The sequence below is a fragment of the Gigantopelta aegis genome, chromosome 1, assembly GCF_016097555.1.
Source record: "Gigantopelta aegis isolate Gae_Host chromosome 1, Gae_host_genome, whole genome shotgun sequence".
Classification (NCBI taxonomy): Eukaryota; Metazoa; Mollusca; class Gastropoda; order Neomphalida; family Peltospiridae; genus Gigantopelta; species Gigantopelta aegis.
Window position 1 is genome coordinate 44,633,712 of NC_054699.1, and position 7,154 is coordinate 44,640,865.

The window sequence follows — 7,154 nt, forward strand, 5'->3', positions numbered from 1 at the left end:
ATGGTGGACATTTTCAACTGGTGGTTTTATTTTAATCAGATAATAATATGGCGATGCCTGCGACAGCAGATTTGTTACCGTTGATGTGGACCCTGTGGTAACTACAGCTGGTAATGCAGTCATCAGTGTAGTCAGTGGATTTGCCAATAAGCCAGCATTAGGTAAAATGAAACGCGAAGCCGAAGTGTTGGGTTTGGGACTTGTGTTCCCAATTGCCATGGTTACATTGTTTTTTGTGTCACTTGCATGATCTTGATCGTCTGCTGAAAGTTTGTGTTCGGTCTCTTTTGGTCTGATATCAACACATTTATCACTAAATTTACACATCATGGACATATTATTTACATTAGCGGTGGAATTTACTTCCACTATTGGACCTCCTATTTTATACGGGAATGGGCTCTTGCGTGTGTGGTGAATGTTAATTTGTGGCTTGTCTATCAAATCTACTTTCAGTTTGGTTTTATCTTGTAAATCCCTTTTTTCGGCATCCATTTTTGTATTTTAGATACGCTTTGCAATATTAAACAGCGATCTTCAGAAAACTAAATATACTATTTTGCAACGCATATTGGAAAACAATGCGATATTCTCGATTAATGGTTATGCATAATAGTTCCCGACTGCCCATAAATGCAAAACATGCCTGCGTCCTTGACCTAAATAAAAACAGGCTCGGCGTGTTTCCTTTCCTTTGACTAAATTCTTCTGTTCGTCTCAATACGAAAATGTCTTAGATATAAATATTATACCGACAAATACCTTGGACTGGATAACTATGTTTCAAGAAAGAAAAATACAGGCCTCAGAGCTACAAAACATTCGAAGATATTTTGATGAACCGCGGAAACATGGATCCCGATTACGAAAATGAAAGTCTCTTCCTACAAAACGGAAGTATCGAAGTAGAAACTACAACTGAAACCCGGAACTTGACAGAGACCCGGGTTAACCAAAATGCGGACTCTAATGTTCATCTGGTCCGTTTATATATCAATCTAATTAAAATTAGCTCCACAATTACATGTGGATCTAACACCAGCCAGTTGGAGCTCATGTCCACCAATCAAAACCTTACTTGCAGAATCCTGCCAGTGATTTAAAAATAATTTGAAAACATTCCGAATTATCCTGAGGGTATACGACATGTTTCGTGTGAATTACGAAAGTCTTAAAACATGTTTTATTTTATAAAATAAATAATTTGTAATGTAAAACTGAAGACTAATTTAGTTGGGTTTTTTTTTTTTTAATAAATAAATAAATAATTTTTAATGTAAAATTGAAGACTGATAACCCACCCCGTACGTATTGGTATGGTTCGCTGTACTGCGGCCACTAAAATATACTCGCCCAATATTTTTAGAATTTGTATGCTCCCAAATAACGTTATAAAAGGCGAAGTGTGATTGGTTAATATTTAAATTATTATTTACAGACGAAATGTTACCTGGACATTGGGGACTACGCAGTGTTGTTAATTTTAAATCACTGGCAGGATTCTGCAAGTAAGGTTTTGATTGGTGGACATGAGCTCCAACTGGCTGGTGTTAGATCCACATGTAATAGTGGATCTAATTTTAATTAGATTGTTTATATATCAAATCCCCAATGGTCAAAATGTTGACTTTGTATAATTTTTAAAATATAACTTGACTAAAATTATGGCTCATTTCGCTCTTACTACTAGTTCGCCCGAGTTATTTTAGAAAATTTGACTTTATAGCACTCCAAGAAACTTATTACTAGTTCGCCCGAGTTATTTTAGGAAATTTGAATTTATAGCACTCCAAGAAACTTATTACTAGTTCGCCCGAGTTATTTTAGGAAATTTGACGTTATAGCACTCCAAGAAACTTATTACTAGTTCGTCCGAGTTATTTTAGGAAATTTGACGTTATAGCACTCCAAGAAGCTTATTACTAGTTCGTCCGAGTTATTTTAGGAAATTTGACTTTATAGCACTCCAAGAAGCTTATTACTAGTTCGTCCGAGTTATTTTAGGAAATTTGACTTTATAGCACTCCAAGAAACTTATTACTAGTTCGTCCGAGTTATTTTAGGAAATTTGACGTTATAGCACTCCAAGAAACTCATTCTAGTGTCCATAATATTGATAATGTTTGTTCATCACTTGAAGGATATGATTCCTTTATAAAACATAGTATTAAAAACAACAAAAATGTTGGAGGTAGGGGGTCTCGAGGACTAATTATTTTATACAAAAATACATTGAGTGGTCTTATACAAGAAACTTTAACTAGTAATGATTACACACTTTGAGTACGATTACCTAAAGAACTCTTTGGTTGGGATAAAGACCTATTCAGGCCCGTACGCAGGGGGTGCGGGGGGGGGGGGAGGGTGCGAGGGGTGTGTACGCACCCACCATAGTCTGCCGAGGTCCGTCCGTGGATGTGAAAAAAATATTATGAGGCAAAGAAACCATTCAAGTTTACTTCCTAGAATGCAGGAAAATGCATCTTCTGCATTGAAGATTTAAAAACATTTCGGGGTGCATGCCCTCGGACCCTCCTAGCAACTGCGGCCCTTTGGGCCGTCGATTACGCACCCCACCCCCGATATAAATTTCTGCGTACGGGCCTGCTATTCATATGTTCACTGTACATACCCCCGTCTGAATCTCCCGACCATTAGGACCAGTTCCTCTTCTTGGAACAAGAAATTGCTAAATTTAGTGCTTTAGGCTTCATACTATTAATGGGCGACTTTAACTCGAGAACAGGTCCTCACAACAAACCGTTACCAGATCACATTGAAGATTATTCAAGTAACATTTTACCACGATACCTACCAATTACAGTGCAGACTCAGTGTCTCACATAAGACATTCCCAGGATACTATACACAACAACCATGGTAAACTACTCAGTGAATTGTGCATATCTCAGCAGGTATTAGAATAATAAACGGAAGATTTCCAGGTGACTACTAAGGCAAATTAACTTGTTTCACTCACCAAGGAGCTAGCACTGTTGGCACTATAGGCCAACTATGCCCTGAAAACTTCATGAATACAATTTTAAGTCTAAATGTTAACTATCTCACTCACTATTCCATACATTGCCTTACTGGTCCGGTGCCAATATGAACTAAAAATAACTTGTAGCAACCGTAACCCGTTGCCACTAAAATACAAAATCACCCAAAACAACTGCAAAGAATATATTAATAAACTACTATCCCCATAGTCACTACAAAACATACAAAACTACATGTGCAGCGATATCGACTCCACACAGATAAAGGAATATCTGAAGCGGTTGCATCGTTTACCGACATATTGCATAGTGCTGCTTCACAAGTCACAGCACATATAAGGAGAAAAAACTTAAGGAAAAGGACAAAAAGCAGACTCCAGTACAACACAATATTAATATCCTAACAAAGAATTTCAAGGCCTTGTCCAAATCACTACCAGAGAACACTTACAACCAACAAACCAGGAACAAACTAATTTCTACCAAAAACTATACTAACTAAGGAAACAATCTGATAAGAAACTCAAACAGTCTTTATATACTCACGGCCAAAAGAAACTTTACAAATGAAAACAAAATTTAGTCTCTGAAAACATCCATATATCCTGACGTAACCAATTGCATAAATAATCACCCAAACGTAACCAACTTTCTACAGTATATTTAAAACATAACGTTGCATGCTTTTCATGCCGAGCAAAAACAATATCGAAATCACGTTTTCCAGGACCTACGAAATTCACCCGTGCAATAATGGTATTAAAATGAGCCAGGATACTGGTATGGTATGCATTTGATAGAAAACCACTACTTCCTCTATCAGAACAACGTTAACGTCTTGCCATGGCCTGCACGCTCTCCAGACATGTCACCTATAGAACATCTTTGGACTACCTTGATCGCCAGATTCGACAGAGACAACAGCCTCCACTCAACAGACAATAACTGCAACAATCCCTAGTTGAGGAATGGCAACGCATCCCGAATGACGTAATCAGAAGGCTGACTACATCTATGCGAAAACGTGTGCATGCATGTATCCGAGCTCACGGGGGTCACACACGTTATTAGAGACATTATCGAGTCTGAAATACCTCATTTTGCTCGACTTCATTCGGTGACATTTCAGTCTAAATTAGGTTTTTGACCCCACGTGTAACTTTCATATTATGACGTAATTGTTACCTGCAGTCACCTTGGTTTTGTTGATGATTTACATTTGGTGTTGAACTATTAAATAATATCACAAGTAATGTTATTCTTATTATTTGCCGTTTCCCCACAAATTCAAATATAATACTTGTAAAGTTTCTTTTGGCCGTGAGTATATAATAAACTAGAAGAAGTCCATAATAACAACCCTAAACAGTGTTGGCAACTAATAAACGATCTATTAGACAGACATAGAGATGACATAACTATCAGCCCTAAATTGGAAGAACAGCTTTTCAACTATTTTAAAGAAATATCTTTCGACTCTGTGGAAAAAACAGATGCGCATGCCCAAGAGCTAATTTCAGAATTGAAACAACACGAACAGGATATTATACATAATACATTCCTAAATAGTAGCAACACAACCAAAAAAAATAATCTAGAATGCCCTTAACTCACTCAAAAACAATAATTACCAATGAAATGCTAAAATATGGTAAAGACATAATTCTTCCTCTACTCGCTAAACTATTTGACAAACTATATGTCGGAATTATATCCAAAATAATGGTCTAGTGGTTATATCATACCCTTGCATAAGAAAGGCACAAAATCCGATCCAAATAACTGTAGAGGAATAACAATTACCAGCTGTCTTGGGAAACTGTTTTTATCCATCCTGAATAACCGCTTAATGTCATATAGTGAGAAAAACTACATAATCAAAGACAATCAGTCAGGCTTTAGAAAAGACAGGACATCGGATAATCTCTTTATATCGAAAACTATTGTCAATAAATACCTTCACATATATAACAAAAAACTTCACCTATGCTTTATTGACTTTAGCAAAGCCTTTGATAATGTGTGGAGAGATAGTCCTTTACTCAAACTACACCGACAGGGGTTTGGTGGTAGATTCTATAACATGATTAAGAACATATACAGTCCATATGAATCTGCAATAAAATGTAATAACGGATTATCATCCACATTCCCTTCTAACAAAGGAGTTAGACAAGGATATAGCCTCAGCCCATCCCTTTTAAAAAAAATTCTTAATGACCTCTCATTTTCACCAACATGTGACCCCATTCACTTACATAACTAGTCTTTCTCAATTGCTATGGGCTGACGACCTTTTGCTTCTGTCAGTTGGCAGACGGTCTTCAAAATTGCTTAAACACTGAATGAATTTTGCTCGCATTGAAGAGATTTTGGACTGTTTGGCTGGAAACAAGATCTTCAGTGTGTTAGACATGAAGAGGAGATACCATCAAGTGGAGATTGTAGAGGAACACAAACCTAGGACAGCTTTTACAGTTGGACCTCTGGGTTTTTACGAGTACAACCGGATGGATTTTTGTCTCAACAACTCACCAGTGACATATCAATGTCTTATGGAAGATTGTCTCGGTGAGCTCCACTTGAAGATTTGTATGATCTACATAGATGACCTCATTATATTTTCTGACAGTTATGAACAACATCTGGAACGACTGGAACTTGTCTTCAAGAAGCTTAGAGATATTGGTCTTAAGCTTTCACCAAAGAAATGTAAGTTTTTTCAGAGTGAGGTCAAATATGTAGGTCATATCGTATCAGCCGAGGGTATCAAGCCAGACATTCAAGGAGAACAGACCACTTTTATGAGAAGACAAGCTTTTATTCACAGCAACTGCACAACTAACATTCACAGATAATTTTAAAGGTCAGTATATATTGTACATGATTTACACCTTAACTACCTGTTTTAATTACTTATTTTAATCAAGAAATGATATTAGGAGATTTAGTGATTAATAATATAGTAATAGTATTGTAGTTATGTTAAAGGAGCTCAATCACGGATTTAGTGGGCCTTGTTTCTCTAAATATGCATTATAAATGAAACTTACATTCATTTGGAATACCAAACCTAGTTATTGTATGTACCAAAATATTTTAATTGAACTACGATCGAGGGAATTCTATGATACGCTTCTTTTTTAAAATTTTGAACTCTTCTTGTGATGAGACATGAAAAATACGGAAAAACAGACTCATAGTGATGAGGCTATATATACGACAACCGTATAATGTATTTTTGGATTTTATATAAACGATCGCCGTGTATAGAGACTTGGCAAATGAGGGCCAGCTATATACATGGCAAATAATAAAAAAAAATATTATTTCAAGACGAAAATAACCGCGAATACGCTGAAATAAAATAATAAACGATCGGAACATGAACTCACCATTTATTATTATTATTATTATTATTATTATTAGGCGCGTGTGCAAATTATTTTGACTGGTTCGCAAAGTGGTATTTCGGTTTTAATGTATAGCGTAAAAAAACCCAGTGTACTGTTGCATGTTTCATCGTCCAAAGGTTGGCTAATTATTACTTAACCCAGTTGAATCCAGTTGTACGTGCATGGACAAGTTCAGGCTGCCGTTTGTGCGTGTGTGCACGCACGTTAATCTTGCATTTTTATAGCCAAAACTCCTCCAAATAAAACACCACCCCTCCACCCCAAAAAGGTAGTAGTAGGCTAATAATAATAGTAGTAGTAGTAGTAGTAGTAGTAGTAGTAGTAGTAGTAGTAGTAGTAATAGGAATAATAATTGTGTATTATTATTATTATTATTATTATTATTACATGTATTATAATGTTGATAAAATCACGTCACGGTGGGTGGGGTGGGTGGGGGCGGTTGTTACAAAAACATTACCTAAATTTAGAGGTGGACCCGGGAGTGGTTTCAGCTTTACTAGTAGCCTATAAAAAAAAATGTATTTTGAGTTTTATTGCCCCTTGCAATTTTGAGCATTTTAAATGTGACTAAATACAGCAAAATAACCTTTCAGTCATATTTATTTACGGTAAAATTAACTTTTAAATATTTTTTTTACGTAAGCAGCCTCAAAATTGCAAGCAGTGAAAAATTATTAAGTTCAAGCTCTGTTGTTAGTTTGTATACTGTCCGTAGTTAATTTCTCTTTCAGTC